The following is a 15,359-nucleotide window of genomic DNA, read 5'->3' as shown; positions in this document are numbered from 1 at the left end:
AATTTGCCCCTCCAGGTTGATCCAGATTATACACCTAGGTGAAGATGCAGAAAACAGTTTCACATTGAGAGGCGCCAGAACTTAAATAGAAGACAGACCTCTATTTCCCAAGAGCATTTTCAAATGCTCCCTAAACATTCCCACAGAATGTTCCCTGATGCAGCTTTGCATAGTGAAGTTCTGAGATGCCAGATTTAGTACAAGTTCCTCTCACTCTGCAAATGCCAAGATATGTGAACACATCTTTTGCAATGGGAACAAACACTGAGGTATTCAAATCTTTGATGGCTTTGGTCATATTTCTTGGAAACATTTAACAACGTTTCTAAACTGAATATTTAAGTGATGGCTTCTCAAAACTCCTTAAATGTCTTCAGCAAGACTGGTTTGAAGTGGTTCTCTCCTAATATGGGTCAGGTGGGACCTGGCTGGGAAATGGAGAGTGAAAGTGTTCGTGCTTGGGTGGGACCAGGCCACACACAACTGTATTGCTTGGAAGATGTTAGGAAAGGAGGGTTGGCAGATGGCCGCGCAGCCCGAGGGGCCTGGATCCTCCCTGGTTTGCAACCTATTAACTCTGTGATTTTGGGCAGGTCACTTAACTTCTCTAGCGATCAGTGCCCTTGTCTGTAAACTGCAACAATAAAAATATAACAACAATTTAAAATTCAGTAGGTTTCTGGGAAGATTAAATAAAATGATGTATTTTAAATCACTTGATATGGTGCCTGGTCAATCGTGAGTGAATATAAAATGGAACACCATTTAACTATCACTGACAGGTTGGTCGTTTAAACTTTCTGAGGTGTGGTTTTCTCAACAATTGGAACTATTGCATGTGGGGTGTCTGGGCACACAGGCCATCATTTTATACCACCACACCCTCTTCTATGGCAAAGACTTACTGGTGTCCACCATTGTGTCCCTGTTATATGGGATTAGAAGGGCCCTGGAGAGAGGGCTTTCCATGTCCTGTCAGAGGAACTTCTGATTCTAACAATATCTGCCCCAACTCCTGGGGCTCTTCCCATCACAATTCCTGTCTCTGTAAATCAGTGATCCTGTTTCTAAAAATCAGAACATCCTTAGCTTCAGATTTCTCACTGCTGAGCTGGTTCAAAGAAGGCGACTTGGGTTCTGTTAAGAAATTTCAAAGGAAGTTTGGAGCAGTGGTAGCACTCTTGAGATGGCCAGTTCGGTGAGGGACACAGAGCGCAAAGGGCTGAGAGGCAGAGGAATGGCTGGGGTAGAAGGCTGGTGCTGAGGTCACCTGGGAGCAGAGCTTGGGGCAAGGACTGAAACCGAGCAGGACCCTATAGGGATCCTGGGTACAAAAGCCTTTATGTGTCCCATTCTCTGAGTTCCAAAGGGCAGGTTCAAACAGTTGCTAATCAGGGAAGGGAGGGGCTGCAGAGGCAAGGCAGGAAGAGTCAAGAAACAATAGTGTAGTCTTGGGGCAGGGTCCTGGTTTCCCTTCAAGGGATATACATAACATGATCTCTGAGCTCTTCTGCAGAACTAAAACCCCCACCAAATGGAAGACTTGATGAAGCACTCTTCATTCCAGAGAAGGTCACAGTTTGCCTATCATCACCTGACTCCAGATGATCTCTGGATTGAAGGAATGTGGGCCCTGTACCCACCCTCATCCTTACCAGCAACCTCACTGCCCCTTGACTTTAAAACTCACACACACCCTGCCCCTCCATTTGGACACACAGTTTTGAGGGCATTAGCCTGCTGTGGCCCCCTTTGCCTGGCAAAGCAATAAAGCTATTCTTTTCTATTTCACCCAAAACTCTTGTCTCTGAGATTTAATTGGGTGTCAGGGTACAGAGACCAGATTCAGCTTCAGGACCAGTGGCTGAACACCTGTGCAAGAAGTTGTAACAGTCAGCTCTGGCTGCCTAACAAAGTACCAAGGATGGGGTGGCTTAAACAGTAGACACTTATTGTCTCACAGTCCTGGAGGCTGGAAGTTCAAGATCAAGGTGTCATCAAGGCTAGTTTCTCCTGAGGCCTCTCTTCTTGGCTTGTAGATGACTATCTTCTCTCTGTGCCCTCACATGGTTTCCCTTCTGTGCATTTCTGTGTCTTAATCTCCTCTTCTTAGAAGGATGTAAGCCAGATTGGATTAGGGTCCACCTTAATGACTTCATTTTAACTTAATCACTACTTTAAAGATTCTCTCCAAATACAGTTCCATTCAGAGGTACTGGGGGCTGGAACTCCAACATATGGCTTTTGAGGGACACAATTCAGTCCATCATGAGGTTAAGCTTGATTTGTGGGCCTGCAGCTCTCCCAGAAAGGAAATTGAAAGGGGGAGGACTGGAGACCAAAGGACAGAACTTTGCTGCAGTTCTGCTCATTCCCACACCACAGTACCCCAATTCCTGCTGCCCACTTCCTACCAACTCTGGGTCTCACATCCATCACAGAAGCCCTGAGTCCTGCTCTGTGGCTGGACTCTTCAGTAAAAATGTATGTCCAGTGTTGATGGATCACACATCGTCTACCAGTCCCCAGGGTGTTCCATTTCACAGGCTGCTTGTTTGCTTATTTGCCAGGAGCCAAGGGGGAGAGGAGGGGGGATCCACTGGTTTTTTTGCATGATCTGTGCGGGTGGCCATGGTTGCACCCACTTAGTTGAGAACTCAGCGGGAAGGTGATAGCTACTGCTTGAGCCCACCCCCTGGCTTGTACAGGCTACTTTACATCCACATCAGGAAGGTAGATGGGGATTTTAACTGAAACCCATTGTTTTAGATGTTTTTTAGAAGATACATAAATAGTTTGATAGTACCAGTGTTCTATATCATTAGCTAAAATTTTAAAAGTAACATATCTATGGAGCTCCTTTCCATGTGGCCTCCCTCTTTGTCTCTGTGTTGGGAGAAAAATGACTAGGTTTGGGAAACCACATGCAGGGTTGAATGGTGCATACAACCCAAATGTCTCAGAAGCACACATTTCCTTGAGTGTGCACGCCTGGTCTTACCCAGTTTGGGGGCCTCCATATTTGGTGTTGGAGGGGGCACAAATGCTCCCATGACAGCGGCTGCTGGGGGATGTTGAGCCTGGGAATGGTGGGCATGTTTCCTTCACATCCAGCTTCTCTGCTCCCAGGCTCAGCAGTCCCCCTCTTGGAGCCTCAGCTGATTATCTGGGACTTGGGGGTGCCCAGTAACACAGGCCACATGGAATCGTTATGAGGACCCTCAGAACAGGGAGTAGCTCAAATATACTCTCAGTGATGGTTATCATTTAAAGGGAAGCTTTCCTCTTTTTATTTGAAACACACTCTTCCAGTGTAAACGCCCCTTTTGGGTAACAGTATTTCAAAGTTCAAACTCCCAGGGCCATCCCTCCCCTCTCTCATATCAGCATGGGTAAGGGGGGAGTTTGGTCTGTGTCTGGCCACTGGGACTGAAAGGCCTCCACTAAGGGTTTTTGGTCTTGTCCATGAGGTCCTGATGATGGTTTTCTGCAGGCACCTGATGCTGAAGTTCAAGGTCTCTGTCATGCTGCCCTCCACTCACTGGTGTCCTCACAACGGCAACAACCCTGAGCCTCTGAGGTTCATTGGTTGCTTTATTACCTCCCACCACTCGTCCAGGGGATTCAGGAACTCTGAGTCACCTGCACTCCACAGGTATGTCTTCAAGAGACGAGGTAATTATTTCAGGTCAATCTTTCTGGACCCCTTTTCTGCTCCACCATCCCCAGACATCCTGAGAGGGGCAGGGAAGCTGTCCTGGGCTTCCGGGCTTCTACGGGAGTGTCTCTCACAACCTACTTTTACCCAAGTGTGGAGGACAAGGGTGCTGGGCCACCTTTCAAAGACTCAGGGAATGTCTCCACCTTTCTTTCTCTTCCTTCCCTGTTCTAAAAGGACATTTGTTCCTATCTGGTTGGGAATGTCTCCTCCATCATAACTTCTCACTTCCTTGCCCCATGACATCTCTGTCTCCTGTCCCATCCCTTCTCCTGGGAGATAAACCTTATTCTCTTGATCCTAATGACAGAGGGGTTCAGGCTTAGGGGAAAACTGATTGACTGGCAGAGAAATATTAGGAAATATTGTTTATTGATAAAAATATTATCTCTGTTAGTAATCAGAGGAAAGAAACATGGCCTGTTATTATAGAGATGTCAACCCTACACTATAATTAATCCATTAAAAATCAAAGATAGAAAATCCTTTCATTAGCTGCAGAAACTTATACTATCTTAGGGAGATATGTGTAAGAACCTTCATTTTCTTAGGCTAAATCAGAGGCCAAAGAATGTAGAATCTGTCTGTTTCTGGTGCGTTGGTCTGTTTCATGGCTTGGCACATCCATAAGAGTATGAATTTGAAAACTTGAGAATATATTTCCAAACTTTCCTTCTGTTTAATTCCTGGATCAGCACTGAAATCAAAGAAGTTAATAGCGAGCAAACACACACCTTTGAAAAGGGTAAATTTTATAAATAGACAAACTTGACTTTCTAAAATTTATTGGGGGCTTTTATTTAAAAGTAGGATATAGAAAGAGGAACACTGAAAATTGAGATGTAAATCCATGTACCACCAGTGCCAACACATGGTACAAAACGGTCCAAACTGAATCACAGGTGGTAGGTGAAAATGGCTTCTGTTTGGAGCTAAAGTCTGCCAAACTCTTAAACTTGGATTCCCTTATTTCAGAACTTGATGATAGTTTAGATTTCACTTGTAATAGAGTTTGAGGTGGTAGTATAGATAAAGAAAGGGTTTATTATACAAATTAATGTTGTCTCTAAGGTTGTGGAAATATGTTTAGCCTTGTGAACAAAACTACTAAAGTACTTAAAATAATCTGTAAAAAAAAATTAAATAATTGCCCAATAAAACAGTTTATTATTATATATAATATTAATAATATATATTAAAGCAGGTTCCATGAGAAGTAATCTACTTTCCTCACCCCACAGGAAAGTAGGCTACTATTTCAATCAATTTGTTTATCTCTAAACACACATTATTTTTTGTCAATGGTTGAATTCAAGCAACACATTGTTTAATTGTTTAAACACATTGTTTAATTGGTCATTAACCAATTATTAATATATAGTAAAATTCAAAATATAATGAAAAAACAGAGAAATGAAAATATTATGTTCCAATATTTTACTGGAAAAAAATTACCTTGTTGATATAATAGACCAGAAGGAAAGAATATGCTGTTTGAAACTTTTCTTATTAAAAAATGAAATCATTTCATTTGTTTTCCTATCATGAAAGGATGTATCTCTTGAATGCACCCATTGATTAAAACACTCCCCACATGGGCCAGGGAGTGAGGGTTCTGTTTCCAAAATTTACCAGGTATTTTGCCTCCAATATGGTGGAGTAAAAACACCTAACACACTGTAACTCTTGCAGATAAGAACTATAGACTTCGTATAAAATATGGAAAACAACTACCAGAGGTGTGTGGGGGAGTTAGAAGACAAATAATCTATTTTTTAAAAAGACAAAAATTTGAACAGACATTTCTCCAAAGCAAAGTTATAGTGGCTAATTAGCACATGAAGAGATTCTCAAGATGATTAGTTACCAGGGAAATGCAGATCAAAATCAGGATGAGACACTGCTCCACTCCCACTGGGGTGAATAAAGGAAGAACACTGTCCAAGGACTGGATTTCAGCCAACTGGAACGGTGCATCACTCTGGAAAATTGGCAATTCCTAAAAAGTTACAGTGACTATGTAACATAGCCATTCCATTATTAGGTATCTATCCATGAAAAATGTCCACACAATAATGTGTAGATGAATGTTCACGGCAGCTTTAGTCACAATATCCTAAAAGTGGGGGCCACCCAAATGTCCATCAACAGGAGAATGGGTAAAAAGTGAGGTATATCTGCATAATGGGTAGTAAGCAACATAAAAAGGACTAACTACTGGGGTAAGTATGGGTGAATTTCAAAGTCATTATGCTGAGTGAAAGTAGCCAGTCACAAAAGACCAGGTACTATGTCATTTTTTAATGTAAAATCTTAGGAAGTGCAAATTGACCTTTAGTGACACAAAGCCGATTAGAGCTTTCCTGGGGCAGGTGTAGAGGAAGGGATGAACAGCAAAGAAACTGGAGGAAACTTTTGGGGGTGATGGAAGTGTTCTGTCTCGTTTTCGGTGTGTATAGCTGTCAAAACTCACTGAACCGTAGACGTTAATATGTGCAAGATATCATGTGTGCATTATACTTACGTCCATAAAGCTGATTTTTAAAAGTGTTCTAGGCTCTTGCTTAACCAAAAAGAATAAAAAGCATTAGGAGATCTGTTTTTTTGTTTGTTTGCTTGTTTGTTTTTTGCGGTACGCGGGCCTCTCAGTGTTGTGGCCTCTCCCGTTGCGGAGCACAGGCTCCGGACGCGCAGGCTCAGCGGCCATGGCTCACGGGCCCAGCCGCTCCGCAGCACGTGGGATCTTCCCGGACCGTGGCACGAACCCGTGTCCCCTGCATCGGCAGGCGGACTCTCAACCACTGCGCCACCTGGGAAGCCCTGTTTGTTTGTTTTTTATGTGAGACTGGAGATGGGAGCCTTCTTTGAGTCACTGATTTGAGAGCACTTGGAACAGGCGTTGTCATTTCCAGGGCACCCTCGGGCTGCAGAGAAAGAATCTGCCCAGTATTTCTATGCGGCAAACAGGGCGGCAGGTCATCAGCAGGTTTCAGCCCTTGTGTTGGGAGAGATTCTTTTCAACACCAAGTTCACTCTAAAAAGTAAGGCTCTTCTCCTCAAAAAAGAGAGTAGTGCCTTGAAACATTATAGTCTCCGAGGAGATTGACCACTCTCAGCAGAAGGACCCCCCCATAGACATGTAAGCACTCAGTCGCCATGGCAACTTCTCCCTCTTGCTCCCAGTGATGACACCCCACTGACATACAAAGATGCCAACCCAACTTGCACATCCAGTTTCTCCCTCCTGGGAGAGACACTTGTCTCTAAGGGGCTGATTTTTTCACCTACTCTAATCCAACTCTTTGCTGTGACAGCCTGGGGCCTGGAGTGGATGTGTGTGGCGGAGAAACTGGGTGACTGTAGTTGCCCATCAGCATGACCCAGGCTTGTCACCATGGTGTCCAACGCAGCCAACTTGGCTGAACTCAGAGGCCAGGTAAGCCTCGGGTGGGCGGTCAGGTGCAACCCACCCTAATGGGTCCTTCACTGTTCATGTGTCAGTGCCAAAAACAAATGGCAAATTAATGGGAAAAGTACTTGCTGTTATCCCATTAATAATAAAATAAATAAAAGTACAGGTTTGGGGTCCATATCTCCTACTTAATTCCTAAATTCCTCTGTCACCCATTAGGTGACAGTAGCAATGCATATTTATCCATGATATTCATGTTTGAATGTATGTTAAAGAATGAAAATCATAATTAGCATCCCAGAAATCCTTACTAAAGAAATTAAAAGGATAGAAAGAGAAAAACAACTCTTCAGTTATGAACCAGCCATAGTGAACAGCTAAGGACCTCCAGAATGGGCTCTGTCCTGGTGGAGGCTGTAGAGCCTGGCTGTCCCCTCCCGCCTGGGGCTGAGGAAACACTCCTGGGAGCTGCAGCCCTCCTGGGAATTGTGCTCACATCTAGGGCACAGCAAGGATGCCAAGGGGCGGGGGCGAGGGGGACCTCTGCTCCAACAGGACCAGCCTGGAATGGACACCTGAGACACAACCACCAGCTGCTCTGGCCCCAGAGGAGGCAGGATGGATCCCTCCCAGCAACTGTGGCTCTTAATGGAGAACTGCCCAGAGCCCACAGCAGTCCCACCAGCAATGTGGTCACACCAAGTACAAATTGTAGCATGTAAAATCAATCAAATTTAAAAAAAAAAAACTGATTTAAAAAAAACAAGGAAAACTGGTTTCTTAGTGCTCAATCTCAATATTTTCCAATTAACATGTGAAAGAGGATTATTGATTAGGAAAGAAAAGTAGATCCAGACACATTTGTTCTGGGTTCTGTAACTTTCCTGGATTCTAGTCTGACTCTCTCTCTGCCTCTCCCATTTGTCAATGCTTATAGTCTCTCTCTCTCTCTCTCTCCCTCTGTCTCTCTCTGGCTCTGGGAACTGTGGTTTCCCTTGTTGTGGGCAGCTCTGGGAGGGGTGTGGAGAAAAGGAATGAAAGGTCACTGAGGACTTGGAGCAGAACCAGCTCCGAAAGACCAAATTCCAGGCCCTGAGAATGTCACATGGTGTCAGATCAAGGTTGGGAACAAGAAATTGGGGCTGATGTTTGGAAGGGGTGATGGGGGAAGGAAGGGGAAAAGGAAAATGCGTAGAGATGGTTTTCATATGTTTAACTTTTTTGCTTGACTTAAACATATTGTTTCCCCAAAGTTGAACACCCCCTTTATAAAGAAAGAATAAAATAAAAGAAGCTTAGATGTCGTACCAGTAACTAACTTACTTCTGAGTTTCCTGGAGGGTGTGCACAAAGAGGAGACAGAAAGAGCCAGCCCTAATGACAAGGATGAGCTCTGGAATGTTGACAAGGGCAATGACTGAGTAGCAATTTCTTTTTCCACATCAGAGTAGAATTTACATTCAATTCAGGAGCCCTCAGAAGAATTTCCCCCTTCTCTCATTTGGCCCGTGAATTTTCTGGCTAGGAAAATCTCTGAGCAGATGCAAATGTCAACAGTAGGGAGATCTGGCTGACAAAGAGAAGCAGCCTTTGTATCTCACTGCAGTTAAAAAAAAAATCAAATTCCTAGTTTCATGGGCATGACTGCCCTTTTGTCAAAATCAGGGATCAGGGACACGCTAGGGGTTGAGTGGAGCAGGCTCTTCATCCAAAAAGGCATCTTTTAGTGACTTGGCCAAGGCTGGAGGAATGGGGAACAGAATAGACACCATGGACGTTTTTCCCAGAACAAGAGAGCAGGAGAGAGAGTGAAACTCAGCTCTTGTCTCCTGAGAGAACAGCGACCATGTGTCGAGCAAAACCTCTGCATTAAGGAAAGGATGCTTGTTTGAGGCCCAATTTACAAGTGAGCAAAGGTAAAACCAGTGCTGCCTGCTGTTGAATACCCGTAAGGCAACATCCCTCCAGACTGCCCCCTGCCGGTGGCCAGGGCGCTGGGCTGCAGGGGAGGGTCTGGTTCTCAATGGCCTCTGCTGCTGAGAGCCCGTGCAGCTTCCAACAGGTTCCAGCTTCTTCACACGGAGGTGACCACTGAGATCTGGGATTCCAACCAAGAGTGGAGGAATACATTAAAAAAAATTGACGAGACACATGTCTAATCCATCATCATGATTATTGATGAACACTCATTTGCAGCTCCTGACCTGTGCCATGGTCTGTGAAGGTGAGTAAGGACAATACATGGTCTCCCCCTTGGGCTGCCCAGTATGTGGTTAGAAAGGGGTATGTGCTCTTAAAAAGGATGAAACAAGAGCTGTCACATAGAGCCACGCACCAAAACCTCCTCTTACTAGATATGTGTATATATACAGATATACTTTGCAGTTTTATATAAATATGTAAATACATAAATATAAGTATATTCATATTTTTGGTTCCATAACCCCTCTCTCCCCATACCAAAATTCACAGATGCTCAAGTCTCTTATATAAAATGGCATAGTATTTGCATATAACCTACACATATCCTCCCACATACTTTAAATCATTTCTAGATTACTTTTAATACTTAATACAATGTAAATGCTAAGTAAATGGTTGTAAACACAATGTAAATGCTATGTAAATAGCTGCTGGTGCACAGCAAATTCAAGTTTTGCATTTTGGAAGTTTCTGGAATTTTTTTTCTGCATGTTTTCTATCCACGTAGGTTGAATCATCAAATGTGGAACCTGAAAATACAGCCAACTCTATATTAAATCTCACAAGGAAAGTAAAATTGGAAAGTCCTTAATTTATTGACTCAGCTCTTTAAATGAGTTAGTTCACAAAATGCATTTTACTAATTTCTAAAATTCTGGATTCAGAAACACAAGAAAACCCTGGAAAAACCAAATTGGTGGTCAGTAAATGCATATATCTCGACCACCAAATAGGGGCTGCTGACTCCCTGAAAAGGCCAAAAGCAAAGTCATCTCATTCTTCTTCTTTATAACCAATGGATCTGGTATTTTTATAGGCATCACCTGCTATGAGAGTCTTCTGCCAAGCAAAGCTATTTCTACAGAAAGAGTGGCAGGTGCTCGCTGGAGGCAATTTCTTATGTCAATTGTGTGCAAAGAAAGAAAGAGCAGAGAGCATTTCCCTCACCATCCAAGTCTACAAAGGTTAACCCCCTGCAGTTGCTGACCTACAGTGTGCTCAGGGCTTCAGATGGAGATTAAGGCAATAACAGGGTGCTCTGTACTTTGGGCCAGCAGGCTCTTAGATAGGTATATGCATTTCAGGGAGAATTTTAATGAACCCTGCCTCTTTTTTAAAAAAAATTAGTTTCAGTTGCATGCAGGCTTTCTCTAGTTGTGGCAAGCAGGGACTACTCTTTGTTGCGGTGCGCGGGCTTCTCATTGCAGAGGCTTTTTTTGTTACAGAACACAGGCTCTAGGCGCATGGGCTTCAATAGTTGTAGCACACGGGCTTAGTAGTTGCAGCATGCGGGCCCTAGAGTGCGCAGGCTTCAGTAGTTGTGGTGTGCGGGCTTAGTTGCTCTGCGGCATGAGGGATCTTCCCAGACCAGAGATCGAACCCATGTCCCCGGCACTGGCAGGTGGATTCTTAACCACTGCGCCACCAGGGAAGTCCCTGAACCCTGTTTCTTGCATCTTCCCATACACAGAAAAGCACTACAATCATTAACTTTAGAGGTCTGTTTTTTGTAACTAGCAATAATCTTTTACCAAGATGTATGCTTAACTGCATGTATTCCCTAACAAAAATCACATATAAACTAGCCTCCCCTGCTTACCTCTCTGGAGCAGTTCCTCAAAGCCTTCTGACAGGCTGTCTTCCAGGCTATAGTCCTCAGTCAAGACCCTGAATTAAACCTACCTCACAACTCTCACACTATGTGTTTTTCTTTCTGTTGACATGTGTGTCTTGTGACACAATGCTTAGAGAGAAATTGCTATATCATGTCTTAAGAGGTGGACTTCATCTTTTAAAGCCTGCATTTTAAAATATGGACTTTAAAGAAATCTGAGAAGGAGACTTCCATGCATTTCAAGTGCTGAACAAGATGCTTATAAGATATTGATGTCTCTGTTGCTGACTCTGGGCTCTTCCATCTTGAAGCTGGGCAAGTACAGACCTTGTAGGTCTGTGGGGTGCAGCCCAACACTCCTACAATAGATGATTATGGAGCTTGTATTTTTCTGTGTCTAACTTGTACATAGGAAGCAAAGCCATGAGTTTCGAATGCTCAGAGGCCATTCCTCACCTCAGCTTAATGTTGTTCAGGTCGATAACATTTTTTTTAAAGCTCACACATTTTATTATTTTTTTAAAAATCTTCAAGTTCCTAGATTGGGGCTTAAAGGTCCTAGTTTTTGAGCAGGGGTCTGTCCTTGAAATCTATTTTCAATCAAGCAGAAACTCTGCCAGCTTCAGTATTTCTTCTGTACACAAGCAACATGCCATTTTCATTGGTCCTGGACACCAATAAATTCCTGGAGTGGCATGGTGTCATATATGTTCCTAACCCTCCAGGATGCTTAACAAAATAAGGTAATCCAAGCCCATGAATTAGCTGTTCACTGACTGCTGTGTGGTGATATCTCAGAGAAGCAAAGGGAAAAGAAACTCTAGCACAAGATATTCCCTCTGAAAAAATCAAAATTACCATGACAACTGCTAGCATGTGCTACACACATAACAGGTACATAATAAATGCAGAGGAAAGAGTTAACAAGTACACAGGCTAATGTTGTCCATAATGCAAAGTGGCAAGATGGATGGCCTGAATCCCATCCTTTCCATGCTGGCTCTAAGTGAAGGCTCACAAACCCCAAATGGGCCACCTCCTTTCTTTCCCTTAATGTCAAAGTGTAATTTTTAAACAACTAAACACATGACTCTCATACTCTCATAGATTGAGGGTGTATCAAAGGTTTATTTATTTAACTCATTAAAGAGAAAACTAACAGGCAAAGGATGGCAAAGCCAGTTCAAAGGACAATATGAGGAAGTATAAACATGCATATACACATTCAGTGGGGAAAAAATACTGCTTGAGCTGTACCATTTTTATCACACAGAAATTATTTCCATCTCTAGTGGACAAAAATCACTGGCAATTTGGGCTTCCCTGGTGGCACAGTGGTTGAGAGTCCGCCTGCTGATGCACGGGACATGGGTTCGTGCCCCGGTCTGGGAAGATCCCACATGACGTGGAGTGTCTGGGCCCCTGAACCATGGCCACTGAGCCTGCGCATCCGGAGCCTATGCTCCGCAACGGGAGAATCACTGGCAATTCAACAATCTTGTATTAAATTAACATCTAACTTTACAAAGTCTGACAGTAAATAATAGTAAGCAGAAAGCCCGATAGTTTTTACTTCTTAGAACATCAAATGATTTTTAGGTGGGCTTGTTGGACAAGGTCGAATTATGACATTTACTGTTTTTATCATTTTTCCTCTTTTTTGATGTTTTTTCTTAACAATCAATGCAAACAAGGTATATCCTGACTCTTAGAATGTTGAAGAAGGATAACCCTAAGCAGAAAAAAATAAAATGACTCATTATCCTAGTCTGATTTAGGATTTATCATCAATAAAATGATTATCACATTTGATCTTTCCCAAACCCTTTGATTTACTGTGCGTCAAAAACAATTGTCCTCCTGAATCTAGGAACTTTGTAAAGGCATTTCTCCCACTGTACTTGCTTATATAACACGAGCAATTCATTAAGGAAATAATTTGCATTTAATAGATGGTTATAATAGATTGTTATTAGGATCTACTGCTTGAATCAGGAGAGGAAAGAAAATGAAAACAGGGGGTCCTTATTTGAATAGCCATCTCTGCTTTGTTTTTCAAAATAATGGCCAAAATCTGGGCAGGAATGTGTCAGAAGCCCCTTGCAGCGCTGGTCAAGCTAGGAGAAGAACTTCTTGCTCTTGGGTGGGGATCATTTTCATTCACTATTATTTTTCAGACATCATTTATCAAGTTAAGGAAGTTCCCTTCTCTTCCTAGTTTGTTAAGAAATTTTATCCTGAATGAATGTTGCATTTTTCTAAATGCTTTTTCTGTGTCTGTTGAGATAATCACATTAAATTAAACTTTTTACTTTGAGATTCTTGTAGATTCACATGAGGTTGTAAGAAACATTGAGAAGGATTCTGCATACCCTTTACTCAATGTTTCCGCCCAAGGTAACATCCCCCCAAACTGTAGTACAATAACACTAACAGGATATCGACATTGATACAGTCCAGATACAGAACATTTCCATCACCTAAAGTCTTCTTCCTGTTGTCTTTTCACAGCTACCCACACTTTTCTCACCTATTTTTGGATTTTCTATTCTGTTCCAATGATCTTTTTGTCTACCCCCTCCCAATACCATATACTCTTGATTACTGTAGTTATAAAATAAGTCTTAAAATCTGCTAGACTGGCTCCTACTTTAAATTTTTAAAATTATTTTAGCTATTCTAGTTGCCTTTGCCTTTCCCATACAAATTTTAGATTATGTTGTCTACATCTATAAAAAACCCTGCTGGGATTTTTATAGGAATTGTATTAAAACTGAATATAAAAAATTTGTAACTATGTGTGTGGTGGATGTTAAGTAGATGTCTTGTGTTGATCATTTCACAATATATACAAATATCAAATCATTATGTTGTACATCTGAAGTTAATATAATGTGTCAACTATAATTCAGTTTTAAAAAACTGAATATTAATTTGGGAAGAATTGACATCTTTACTATATTGAGTCTTCCAATCAATGAATGTGGTATGCTTCTTCTTTTATTTAGAAGTTCTTTGTTTTCCTTCACCATCACTTTGTAGTTTCTAACATATAAAGCCTGTACATGTTAGATTTACACTTAAGTATTTCATTTTTTGAGCAATTGTAAATGGTACTGTAATTTTAATTTTGGTTTCCACATGTTCATTGCTAGTATATAGAACTATAATTAATTTTTGAGTGTTGATTTTGTATCATAAGACCTTATTAAACTCAGTATTAAACTCACTTATAGAGGTTTTTTTTTTGTCCTTTGTTTTTCAACACAGACTACCAAACCACATTATTTGAAAATAGAGCCAGTTTTCTCTCTTTCTGATCTATATGCCTTTTATTTCCTTTTCTTTCCTCCTTGAACTAGCTAGAATTTCCAGTACCACATTGTTCAGTGGTGGTGAGAGCAAACATCCTTGCCTTGTCCCTGACTTTAGAGGAAAACATTCAGGTTTTCACCACTAAGTATGCTATTAGCTGTAGGGTTTTTGTAGATGTTCTTTAACAAATTGAGGAAGTTCTCTTTTATTCTATTTTTCTAAAAGTTTTTATCATAAATAGGTGTTAAATTTAGTGAATACTTTTTCTTTATTGATTGACATGTGATCATGTAATTTTTCTTTTGTATGTTAATATTATGGTTTACAGTGATTGATTTCTGAATATTGAGCCAGCATTGCATCCCTGGGATAAACCCTACTGGTGATAGTTTATAATTCTTTTTTATATATGCTGAATTCTATTTACTAATATTTTGTTAAGGATTTTGCAACTATATTCATATATTTTTCTGTAGTTTTATGTTTGTAATGTCTTAGTCTAGTTTTAGTACCAGGGTAAGACTAGCTTCAAAAAATAAAGTGGAAAGTATTTTCTTCTTTCTTATTTTCTGGAAGAGAATGTGTAGAATTTGTGTTGTCTTCTTTAAACATTTCATAGAATATTCCAGTGAAACCATATGGGCTTAGAGATTTCTTTTTTAGTGAGTAATTTTTTGTGAGTTCCATTCCCTTAAAAGTTAAAGGGTTACTCAAATTGTCATTTTCATGTTGTTCAAGTTGTGGTAGATTGTATTTTCTGAGGAATTGGCCCATTCCATAAAAGTTGTCAGATGTGTGTGTTTATTTGTTCATGGTACTCCCTTATTATCCTTTTGATATCTATAGTGTTTACAGTGATATCTTCTGTGTCATCCTTGATATTGGTAATTTGTCAGTCTTAGAAGTTTGTCAAATTTATTGATCTTTTCAAAGAACAAACTCTTTTTTTCATTGGTAGTCACCATTGTTTTACTGTTTTCAGTTAAATTGATTTCTGCTCTCATTTTTATTATTCCCTTCCTTCTGCTTGCTTTGAGTTTATTGGCTTTTTTTCCATGTTCTTGGGGCAGGAGACTTTCCTCTTTTCTAACATATGC

The sequence above is a fragment of the Leucopleurus acutus genome, assembly GCF_964270905.1.
Source record: "Leucopleurus acutus genome assembly, chromosome: 7".
NCBI classification, from domain to species: Eukaryota; Metazoa; Chordata; class Mammalia; order Artiodactyla; family Delphinidae; genus Leucopleurus; species Leucopleurus acutus.
This window is presented reverse-complemented; position numbering follows the sequence as displayed.